At 48.1% G+C, this 11,824-nt stretch overlaps 1 pseudogene; it reads right to left on the bottom strand.

The window, feature by feature from the left end:
• Positions 1–6,410: 6,410 nt before the first annotated feature.
• Positions 6,411–11,595, bottom strand: LOC127919403 (carbohydrate sulfotransferase 1-like; annotated as a pseudogene).
• Positions 11,596–11,824: the final 229 nt, after the last annotated feature.

Consider the following 11,824-nt stretch of genomic DNA (forward strand, 5'->3'; position numbering starts at 1 on the left):
CTAATAATGTCCATGAATTATAATCCGTATAATAATTCCCATTTCCTGTTGCTGCAGGAAATGGGGATAGATGCACTTGATTCAGCAGTCCCAGCTCCGGGAAGGCAAAGTCTTACTGTTTTCAACCATTTTCTGAGTCTGAAGGTAGAAATTAATCTGGCCAATCAGATAGCTCATTTAAAAATGTAAGATTTCAAAACGTTTAAAACCACGACTAGAGAGAAACTCAACCAATTGAGCAAAGAACTGCTGTTTTTTTTGAGTAAGTTCATGTTTAAGTTGTTATTCATCACTGTCAACACTTTGTTCAACACTTTTATAGCCATAAAATGGGCGTTATCCCTACTTCCACTCATGCTACATCCAGCACTGAGATGTAATGGAGTATAGAAAAGTGTTCCCATAAGCTTGAGTTGCTATTATTAGCACCTTGTCTCTTTTTAATATCAAGGAATATTTCACTTTCTCTGGTCATGGGATTAACAACATGAATTGGTGCATTAGTTTCCCCATCAGCTGGAAGACTGTGTCCCCTTTTCCTCAGCGGAGGGAGGGAGGGAGGGAGGGAGGGAGGGAGGGAGGGCGGGGCGGGAGGGGAGGGAGGGAGGGAGGGGGGCGGGAGGGAGGGAGGGAGGGAGGGAGGGAGGGAGGGAGGGGGGAGGAGGGAGGCGGGGCGGGCGGGGCGGAGCGGGAGGGAGGGAGGGAGGATGGTGAGTCGGGTAAGTGGCAGCCTCACAGCTGCTCCCTCCCTTCCCTCAGACAGATGAAGGCCATCAGTCTAGTAAAAAAAAGCTCATGATTATTCTCACTCAGCTGTGAATCACAAGTAATACAACAAATGATCTATTACCAGTGTGATCATAGAGCTACATTTAAAACTATCATTTCAAAATGATCTGAGAAGAACAACATTGTCAGGACAATTCAAGCATATCCAATATGCAGTGATGATGTACTGGGCCTATACCTTATACACTACTGCACAAACCGCATTGCTACACAACTGTTTAGAATTGGTTAATGTTGCATAGGCTTATATTTAAATAAAGTCTGAGGGGTAGATCTCGGCTTGCATTTTGATTCAGAAAGTGATCTGGACTCAGAAAGTGATCTGGACTCAGAAAGGGATCTTGATTCAGAAAGTGATCTTGACTCAGAGAGTGATCTGGATTCAGAGAATGATCTTGATTCAGAAAGTGATCTGGACTCAGAAAGTTATCTGGACTCAGAAAGTGATCTGGACTCAGAAAGGGATCTGGATTCAGAAAGTGATCTTGACTCAGAGAGTGATCTGGACTCAGAAAGTGATCTGGACTTGGTTGAACAGGTTGGTGATCATTGCTGTCGGACATTCACAGCGTGAGGACAGGTGAGGATGTAGCACAGTAGACACTCAGGAGTCAGCGGGGCAGCAGAATCAATCATTCCGGCTGCACAGACACAGGCACACATACAGACATGTACACACACACACACACACACACACACACACACACACACACACACACACACACACACACACACACACACACACACACACACACACACACACACACACACACACATTACTGTCTGACTGGAAAGCTACGCACACACACACACACACACACACACACTTTACTGTCTGACTGGAAAGCTACATTGCTCTAACCACGGGACAACTTGCCTTGCTCGACCCTGAGATATAAAGACTCTATTGGAGTGGACTGGACACTAGATATAATGTTGGATTGAGGAACATTCTGATGATGTATTCATGTGTAATTATGACAAGCGTAGCCACGTGTGTGACGCATGGCTGCACGAAGCACGGCATTGAGGTAGGAACCATCAGTGCCTCACCATTGGTTGTACATGTTATCAGTCAACAGGTAAACTCGGCTGTTGAAGATGATGGTGGACGTTCCCAAACTCTGGAGTAGCCTACAGAATGTCTTCACTGCACCACAATCCACCAAACTCACCATGCTTGTGCATCTGGTTATACCATATTGAAAATCCTTCTAGAATAAAGGATGTGGTATCCCTCCTTTGTAGAGAGCTTCCCCGTGCCGTAGTTCTCTCTCCTCCATCTGAGGAGGACACCAGGCGTGTGAGTAAACTCATGCTTTTAACTTTTTGCTAGTACACAAGGCCACACGACCAAAGTCTCCCTTAGGAGTGGCGACGAGCATTCACCCCCAGGCGATGTATTGTACACAGCACACCGAGCAAAGCCCGTGGCAGCTGAGCTGATCACTTCACAGTCACAGCCAGTGCTTATATACAAGGCCTTCAAGTGCCTCATATTGGATAGAATTAAGTGTGGATAGGAATGAAAGCCGTGAAGGGATTTGGTCTATTCTCTTTTAGTGGGTTTGTGAGCCATATGTTCTGCCCAGGGACACAATAAACATCACGACGGCTCAGTAGCTCACGCATGGCGCAGAACACATGGAGAGCAGGCCCTGAACTCTGGGCTAAGGTCAGGCGTATTAATACGCCTCTCCCAGCCGCTTCTGTTCAAAGAAAATAGGGCAGGCGTAATCATAATCTGCTTCAACTGTAAAATAAAGAAGTTTGTTTGATCATTGCCAGCATCTGATTTGGTTACAATAAGTTCACAGCTCTGAGGTGTTGCTGTTAGGCTATTGGAGATGCTGTGGAGAAAATATTGTATACAGTATCAAGACTATGTAGGAGGATAACCATGTCTTGTTTTCTGCTTGACGGGCAGGTCAAGGGTCATCAAATCAAATCAAATCAAATCAAATGTATTTATATAGCCCTTCGTACATCAGCTGATATCTCAAAGTGCTGTACAGAAACCCAGCCTAAAACCCCAAACAGCAAACAATGCAGGTGTAAAAGCACGGTGGCTAGGAAAAACTCCCTAGAAAATGTCATCACAGAGAGTGAGAGTGGGAGAATGAGACAGAGAGAGAGCGACAGAGAGTGGGAGAGGGAGACAGAGAGCGAAAGTGGGAGAGTGAGAGAGAGAGAGCGACAGAGAGTGGGAGAGGGAGACAGAGAGCGAGAGTGGGAGAGTGAGACAGAGAGAGAGCGACAGAGAGTGGGAGAGGGAGACAGAGAGCGAAAGTGGGAGAGATGGAGAGAGAGAGAGAGCGACAGAGAGTGGGAGAGGGAGACAGAGAGCGAGAGTGGGGAGAGTGAGACAGAGAGAGAGCGACAGAGAGTGGGAGAGGGAGACAGAGAGTGGGAGATGGAGACAGAGAGATCGAGAGAGTGGGAGAGTGAGACAGAGTGGGAGAATGAGAGAGAGCGACAGAGAGTGGGAGAGAGACAGAGACAGAGAGAGAGCGACAGAGAGTGGAGAGGAGACAGAGAGAGAGAGTGGGAGAGGGAGACATAGAGTGGAATAGGGAGACAGAGAGAGACAGTGGGAGAGGGAGACAAAGAGTGGGAGAGGGAGACAGAGAGAGGGAGAGGGAGACAGAGAGTGGGAGAGGGAGACAGAGAGTGGGAGAGGGAGACAGAGAGAGAGTGGGAGAGTGAGACAGAGAGAGAGGAGAGAGGGAGAGGAGACAGAGAGTGAGGGGGAGGGAGACAGAGAGTGAGAGTGGGAGAAGAGAGAGTGGGGAGAGTGAGACAGAGAGAGAGAGAGGGAGAGGGAGACAGAGAGTGGGAGAGTGGGAGTGGGAGACAGAGAGAGAGAGGGAGAGTGGGAGAGTGATACAGAGACAGAGAGTGAGACAGAGAGTGGGAGAGGGAGACAGAGAGTGATACAGAGAGTGGGAGAGGGAGACAGAGAGAGAGCGACAGAGAGTGGGAGAGGGAGACACAGAGTGGGAGAGGGAGACAGACAGAGTGGGAAAGGGAGACAGAGAGTGGGAGAGGGAGACAGAGAGTGGGAGAGGGAGAGAGAGAGAGTGGGAGAGTGAGACAGAGAGAGAGTGTGGGAGAGTGACACAGAGAGAGAGAGTGGGAGAGTGGGAGAGGGGGGAGAGTGATACAGAGACAGAGAGTGAGACAGAGAGTGGGAGAGGGAGACAGAGAGAGAGAGAGTGGGAGGGAGACAGAGAGAGAGTGATACAGAGAGTGGGAGAGGGAGACACAGAGTGGGAGAGGGAGACAGAGAGTGGGAAAGGGAGACAGAGAGTGGGAGAGGGAGACAGAGAGTGGGAGAGGGAGACAGAGAGTGATACAGAGAGTGGGAGAGGGAGACAGAGAGAGAGAGTGGGAGAGTGAGACAGAGAGAGAGTGTGGGAGAGTGACACAGAGAGAGAGAGTGGGAGAGTGGGAGAGTGATACAGAGACAGAGAGTGAGACAGAGAGTGGGAGAGGGAGACAGAGAGAGAGAGTGGGAGAGGGAGACAGAGAGTGATACAGAGAGTGGGAGAGGCAGACAGAGAGAGAGCGACAGAGAGTGGGAGAGGGAGACACAGAGTGGGAGAGGGAGACAGAGAGTGGGAAAGGGAGACAGAGAGTGGGAGAGGGAGACAGAGAGTGGGAGAGGGAGACAGAGAGTGATACAGAGCGACATAGAGAGGGAGACAGAGAGGGAGACAGTGGGAGAGAGAGGGAGACAGAGAGACAGAGAGAGGGAGTGGGAGACAGAGAGAGAGAGACAGAGAGAGAGCGACAGACAGAGAGAGACAGAGAGAGAGAGAGACAGAGAGGGAGAGAGAGAGAGAGAGACAGAGAGGGAGAGAGGGAGACAGAGACAGAGAGTGGGAGAGGGAGACAGAGAGTGATACAGAGAGTGGGAGAGGCAGACAGAGAGAGAGCGACAGAGAGTGGGAGAGGGAGACACAGAGTGGGAGAGGGAGACAGAGAGTGGGAAAGGGAGACAGAGAGTGGGAGAGGGAGACAGAGAGTGGGAGAGGGAGACAGAGAGTGATACAGAGCGACATAGAGAGGGAGACAGAGAGGGAGACAGTGGGAGAGAGAGGGAGACAGAGAGACAGAGAGAGGGAGTGGGAGACAGAGAGAGTGAGACAGAGAGAGAGCGACAGACAGAGAGAGACAGAGAGAGAGAGAGAGACAGAGAGGGAGAGAGAGATAGAGAGACAGAGAGGGAGAGAGAGAGAGAGAGACAGAGAGAGAGAGAGAGAGACAGAGAGGAGAGAGAGATAGAGAGACAGAGAGGGAGAGAGAGAGAGAGAGACAGAGAGAGAGAGAGACAGACAGAGAGAGACAGAGAGAGAGAGAGAGACAGAGAGAGAGAGAGAGACAGAGAGGGAGAGACAGAGACAGACAGAGAGAGAGAGACAGAGAGAGACAGAGAGAGAGAGAGAGACAGAGAGGGAGAGACAGAGAGAGACAGAGAGAGAGAGACAGAGAGAGACAGAGAGAGAGAGACAGAGAGAGAGAGACAGAGAGAGTGAGACAGAGAGAGAGAGACAGAGAGAGACAGAGAGAGAGAGAGAGACAGAGAGGGAGAGACAGAGAGAGACAGAGAGAGAGAGAGAGACAGAGAGAGACAGAGAGAGAGAGAGAGACAGAGAGGGAGAGAGAGAGAGAGAGAGAGAGGAGAGAGAGAGAGAGAGACAGAGAGGAGAGAGAGAGAGAGAGACAGAGAGGGAGAGAGAGAGAGAGAGACAGAGAGAGAGAGAGAGAGAGAGAGTCAGAGAGGGAGAGAGAGAGAGACACAGAGAGGGAGAGTGTGCTTCCATCCCCGGACCAGAGTAGGATCACAGCCTTGTGTTCTGCATCTCAATGGGCTCAGCCACCAATACTGATGAGCCACAGAGTGTGTGAATTCCCATATACAGCGTTATCTGTTCTGGGTAAATGGATAGAAATCACAGTCCACACTGTCCCTAAACGCCACTTTGACCTGGGCATTCACATCCTTCACTATTCGCTATAGCATTGTTTCTAAATACATTAAAGAGCCAAGGGAGTCAGATTTAGATTTGGTCGTGAGTGATTTTGCTTGCAGTTTTCTCTGAAAGGAATGGAAGACGATGCTTAATAAGATGAAAATATGTCTTCAATTCATAATAATTCTCTGTTTTGTTTTACCTTAACGTTGTACGTTTGAATCCCTCTCAACAGATGCTAACATTCCATTGAGGAAATGCTTATACAAATCTGCCCCAGATACTGCGGTGGCAAGGGGTGTGATGTAACGCTAATGCCTTTACCTCGGACTGGGTTTAGGAATGTTTCGGAAGTGCTGTTTATTGGTCACCAATGGACCCCCCCCCCCATGGACTCAATTGTGCCATTTCCTCTTGTTCCTGCTATGGATGCTGGGTTAGTATTCATGACTTTGTTAGGAACAGATGGTTAGAGACCCTGAACGCCTGATGCTGTGATGAAACATTCATACCACTTCCTGTGGGATTTAAGCCCTTTACTCAGGGGGTGTAGCTATCATGGGCTATTACCCTGCGTTGTGTGACACCCTGTCACCAGTATTCCCGTTCCCATTGACAGAAAGACGATCCTGGTAAAGGTTGAGTGCAACATTCACTATTTATTGCACAGTTGGTCTTGTTCAGTCCAATGTTGTCCAGTCCTATAAAAGTCTGTTGTCCTCCTGCAACGCGGACTCAGTCACCCCTTAGAGGGAATGGCAACATTCACTGTGTGTGTTGATGCAACAGCTGGCAGACAGGAGTCTATGAGGACGGTGCTTTGCATTTAGTTCAGACGGCTGAAAGTAAAAGTCAATGGTCTTCATTATCAAATCCTCGGGAGTTGAATTTACATTTGTAAACTGGTGTGTTTATCTCTAGGTTTTTTTTTCTTTAAATCAAACATTTTGTGCTGTTCCTAAACCAACAAGTGAACTCCCACCCATAGATGACTTTAAGAATTCTTAAGTTGTAGTGCAAATTTGAAATCATAAGACAAAAACACAAACATAACCCATGAAAATTATAAGGCAACATTTATAAATATATAAAACAATAGTCATCCGGGAACTATCTTCGTTAGGAAAAAGGTACAAAAGTTTTGTCCTGCACGAGTGAGAGCGACATGTTTTTCAGTTCCTCAGCTGACTTTACTGCCTTATAGCCCAGCTGATGTAGTACCTTGTGACACGTGGCCTGCGTATACTCCACCATGTCGTAGGACAGTTTCAAGCGCCAGCTCTCGGCGTTGGCCGCCGAGTCCCTCACCGTACCGTACTTGTGTTTAGCCGACAGCTCGGTGCTGCCCCTAGTGTTGGTCTGTATCCACTCCTCCACGCTCTTGTCCATCGGCAGACCCAGGAAGTCATATATCTCCATGGTCTTCAGCAGAGGGTTCCTGGACAGATCCTCGTAACGCACCAGCATATACTTCCCTTTGAGCCAGTGGGGGTGGCTGAGTCCTGTGGACACAGAGCCGAGGAAGTCCTCACAAACCACCGTCAGCTGGCTGAGGTCCAGGTTGTAGGGCCTCCGCCCTGTGGCCCTCCAGATCCTCCACAGACGGTAGGTGTCCCGGAAAGTCTCGATCCGCGACGACAGGATCCCGCGAGGTCGCGCACCAACTGGATAACCTTGATGTTCAGCCGTGGATCCTCCACCAGTGCCCGCAGGTCCCCGATCTCCGGCACACGCACAACCTTGATCGCCACGTGCCGCTTCTCGCGGCAGGCATCGGCCGCCAGGGTCATGTTGAGGGAGGCACACTTCTTGACACAGTCACCCTCCTCTACATTGGCGTCGGTGGGTCCAAAGGCATCACACACGGGCAGCGAGCATAGCGCCCGGCTGGCCCTCTACGGAACAGCTTGTCTGTGGTGTGGTTGGCCGGCGCCGGCTTAATGTAACTCTCTAGGAAGTAGAGGTCACAGCCGTAGAGGCTCCGCAGGAGATCGCGACTGGCACCCAGCATCACCCTGCGGTCGGCTGCGTTGCGGCTGTGAGATAGCCGAGGGATCAGAGTGGTCTGGACATGGTAGAGGGGCTCGAATAGGTAGAAGATGTCAGCATGCTGGTTGAGCAGCTGGCCCACGAAGGAGGAGCCGCTGCGCGTTGTCGCCAGCACCATGATGTGGGTCTTACGGGAGGCGTTGAAGCTGAAGTAGGGGTAGTCGTCGCAGCCGGCCCGCCCCTCTATGGGGGACTCTGTCTCGGGGCCTCCCAGGAGGCCACAGTTCTGGGGGCTTGGCACGGGGCAGAGCTGGAAGGGCTTGGAAGTGAGAGTCCGGATGGCGGTGTACTGGATGGCGATGGAGGCCAAGGCCAGCAGGATCACTGCCTTCCAGGAACATTGCATGGCTGGGCCACTTCATTTAGACGCCGGCGGTCAGAGCCAAGTCATATACCTGAGGGGGAAGGAAATAATGGTTACACTAGAGAACAACGGAGTAACCCTGCTATTGATGCATATCATTGTACTATAGCCTCTAATAAAGAACTGAACTTGCAACAGTTGTTGTGAAGTGTATACAAGTTATGTAAGTGTGAAGAGCCTCAGTTTGATGTGTCAGTGCAGTGTATTCTGTGTCAGTGCAGTGTGTTCTGTGTCAGTGTAGTGTGTTCTGTGTCAGTGCAGTGTGTTCTGTGTCAGTGTAGTGTGTTCTGTGTCAGTGTAGTGTGTTCTGTGTCAGTGTATTCTGTGTCAGTGTAGTGTATTCTGTGTCAGTGTAGTGTGTTCTGTGTCAGTGCAGTGTGTTCTGTGTCAGTGTATTCTGTGTCAGTGTAGTGTGTTCTGTGTCAGTGTAGTGTATTCTGTGTCAGTGTAGTGTATTCTGTGTCAGTGTAGTGTGTTCTGTGTCAGTGTAGTGTGTTCTGTGTCAGTGCAGTGTGTTCTGTGTCAGTGCAGTGTGTTCTGTGTCAGTGTATTCTGTGTCAGTGTAGTGTATTCTGTGTCAGTGTAGTGTGTTCTGTGTCAGTGTGTTCTGTGTCAGTGTAGTGTGTTCTGTGTCAGTGTAGTGTATTCTGTGTCAGTGTAGTGTGTTCTGTGTCAGTGTAGTGTATTCTGTGTCAGTGTAGTGTGTTCTGTGTCAGTGTAGTGTATTCTGTGTCAGTGTAGTGTATTCTGTGTCAGTGTAGTGTATTCTGTGTCAGTGTAGTGTATTCTGTGTCAGTGTAGTGTGTTCTGTGTCAGTGTAGTGTGTTCTGTGTCAGTGCAGTGTGTTCTGTGTCAGTGCAGTGTGTTCTGTGTCAGTGTATTCTGTGTCAGTGTAGTGTATTCTGTGTCAGTGTAGTGTGTTCTGTGTCAGTGTGTTCTGTGTCAGTGTAGTGTGTTCTGTGTCAGTGTAGTGTATTCTGTGTCAGTGTAGTGTGTTCTGTGTCAGTGTAGTGTATTCTGTGTCAGTGTAGTGTGTTCTGTGTCAGTGTAGTGTATTCTGTGTCAGTGTAGTGTATTCTGTGTCAGTGTAGTGTATTCTGTGTCAGTGTAGTGTATTCTGTGTCAGTGTAGTGTGTTCTGTGTCAGTGTGTTCTGTGTCAGTGTAGTGTGTTCTGTGTCAGTGTGTTCTGTGTCAGTGTAGTGTGTTCTGTGTCAGTGTAGTGCATTCTGTGTCAGTGCAGTATATTATGTGTCTGTGTCAGTGTATTCTGTGTCAGTGTATTCTGTGTCAGTGTATTCTGTGTCAGTGTAGTGTGTTCTGTGTCAGTGTAGTGTGTTCTGTGTCACTGTAGTGTGTTCTGTGTCAGTGTATTCTGTGTCAGTGTAGTGCATTCTGTGTTAGTGTAGTGTGTTCTGTGTCAGTGCAGTGTATTCTGTGTCAGTGTAGTGTGTTCTGTGTCAGTGTAGTGTGTTCTGTGTCAGTGTAGTGTGTTCTGTGTCAGTGTAGTGTGTTCTGTGTCAGTGTAGTGTGTTCTGTGTCAGTGTAGTGTGTTCTGTGTCAGTGTAGTGTATTCTGTGCCTCTGCTTTCTATGTGACCTCCAGCGATGCGCCAGATGGCTTTCCCTCTGTTGTGGCTTGTTGCTTCTACTGAATAAGCTGATATCAAAAGTATCTTATGTCCACTGAATGCTCAATCACTAATGTACCGTTAGTTCACCCTCCACTAATCTCTGCCCTAAAGGCAGAGGTTGAGAGAGAGAGAGAGAGAGAGAGAGAGAGAGAGAGAGAGAGAGAGAGAGAGAGAGAGAGAGAGAGAGAGAGAGAGAGAGAGAGAGAGAGAGAGAGAGAGAGAGAGAGAGAGAGAGAGAGAGAGAGAGAAAGAGAGAGAGAGACAGATAGAAAGGGAGAGAGAGAATCAAGTAGCCAGAAATATAAATCATAATGAATTGTTTCTCTGACCAGCTAGCTTTTGTAATTGAAATAATCTGTCTGTGTCGAGGTGAGTGCAGAATACCATTCACAAAGACATGTAAACCATCCACAGTAGCACAACGTTCTACGGTTTCATTTCATGTCATAAAAAGGGGGAATCCATAAAAAAATGAATTAACATGACAATTCAAAAGGCTTTGTGTGGCAGTGCACATTATGTAGGATAAATGCCTTTGTATTTCTGTACAAAAATGTGATCGCTCTGAATGGTAGTCAGTCACTACAATCAGCATTCATCATCATCAGCTCAGGCTCCTCTTTCGGGGCGCTCAGTTCCGCTCTGATTCCACCTCAACCGAATTCACATTGTTACACCGGGAACTAAAACCCAAACGCTGAAAAATATAGACTTTTAAAATGTAACGACTTTATTCCAAACTATAGGCCTAAATTAACTTTGAAATATTAAAATATCACAATGCTCCCTCTATCCCATATCACTACAGAACAATAAGAAATGTAGGACATTAGATGTCAGCGAAATAAGTCCAATGAATGGTAGGCCTAAGCATCTATTTGTTTATTTATTTTTCTGTAGATAGTGATACCTATAGCCCAGGTTATTCCTCTGACAGACACTTGAGCAGTGGCCCAATATCATAAGAAATCAGCACACGATAAAATAGCATAGACTATTACAATTGTAATAACGCATTAAACACCGCTTTGCCACTATGTGGATGGAATAATTGCGCCACCTGTAGAAAAGTGATGTTTTAAACAGCATGCGACTGGCAAGTAATGTCTACCGACAGAGATAACGGTTTGTGTCCGTCTGTGCGCGCGGGGGCGCAGGGTAAGCTTCTCCGATGCATATACGCTAAATATAAACATGTCATGCACCACAACCAACTAACCAAACATAATGGAAGGCATGGATTGAATATTTGTAAAACAATAACTTTATCCACACATTGGTACATGTTTTAAATGAACCCACCCTCCTGCAATTAGATCGCAAAATATAGTGGAAACACATTGAGCACGTCTGTTTCCACGGGATAGCCTAGTTACCTTATTGACGGCTGTGTTTAAGGACTGCCGTCAATCGCAAAGAAAAGTAGCAGCCGTGCGATTTTTCCAATCACAGACAACGGGTCTGGTTTCCACTAAAGCAGTATCCCCGGTACGCTCCTCGGCTTTGTCCCCGCTTCTGCCATCGGGATAGCGGACAAATAAGATGAATATTCTTGCGCAATAGATCCATGAGTATTCACACTTAAGAAACCATTTACAAAACCGAATAGTGTCGGGAAACACCCTACACGGAAAAAATAACTGATTGAAATGAAAGATGTGGAACACCAGGAGCTTCGTGCACTGCATCCGTCGCGCAGTCAGGTTTCTTTCAACTGATGCGAGGAGGCTGTGTGCGTGTGAGGTAGGCTACACATGGACTGGATGTCTGGACCACCCCCAAACGCTCCTCTCTCTGGCTCTCACGCTCACGCTCACACTCACTCACTCACTCACTCACTCACTCACTCACTCACTCACTCACTCACTCACTCACTCACTCAAATTCAAACGCAGACTTAGTCAGGTTTTTAACCCATCAAGAACACTTGTCAGAATGTACGCAATGGCCACACTTATCCTGTTATTGGCCCCCACTGCGCCTGTTGTTTATTTGGATTAGCGTACGAGATTATT

Source organism: Oncorhynchus keta, unplaced genomic scaffold (assembly GCF_023373465.1).
Source record: "Oncorhynchus keta strain PuntledgeMale-10-30-2019 unplaced genomic scaffold, Oket_V2 Un_contig_16560_pilon_pilon, whole genome shotgun sequence".
Lineage (NCBI taxonomy): Eukaryota > Metazoa > Chordata > Actinopteri > Salmoniformes > Salmonidae > Oncorhynchus > Oncorhynchus keta.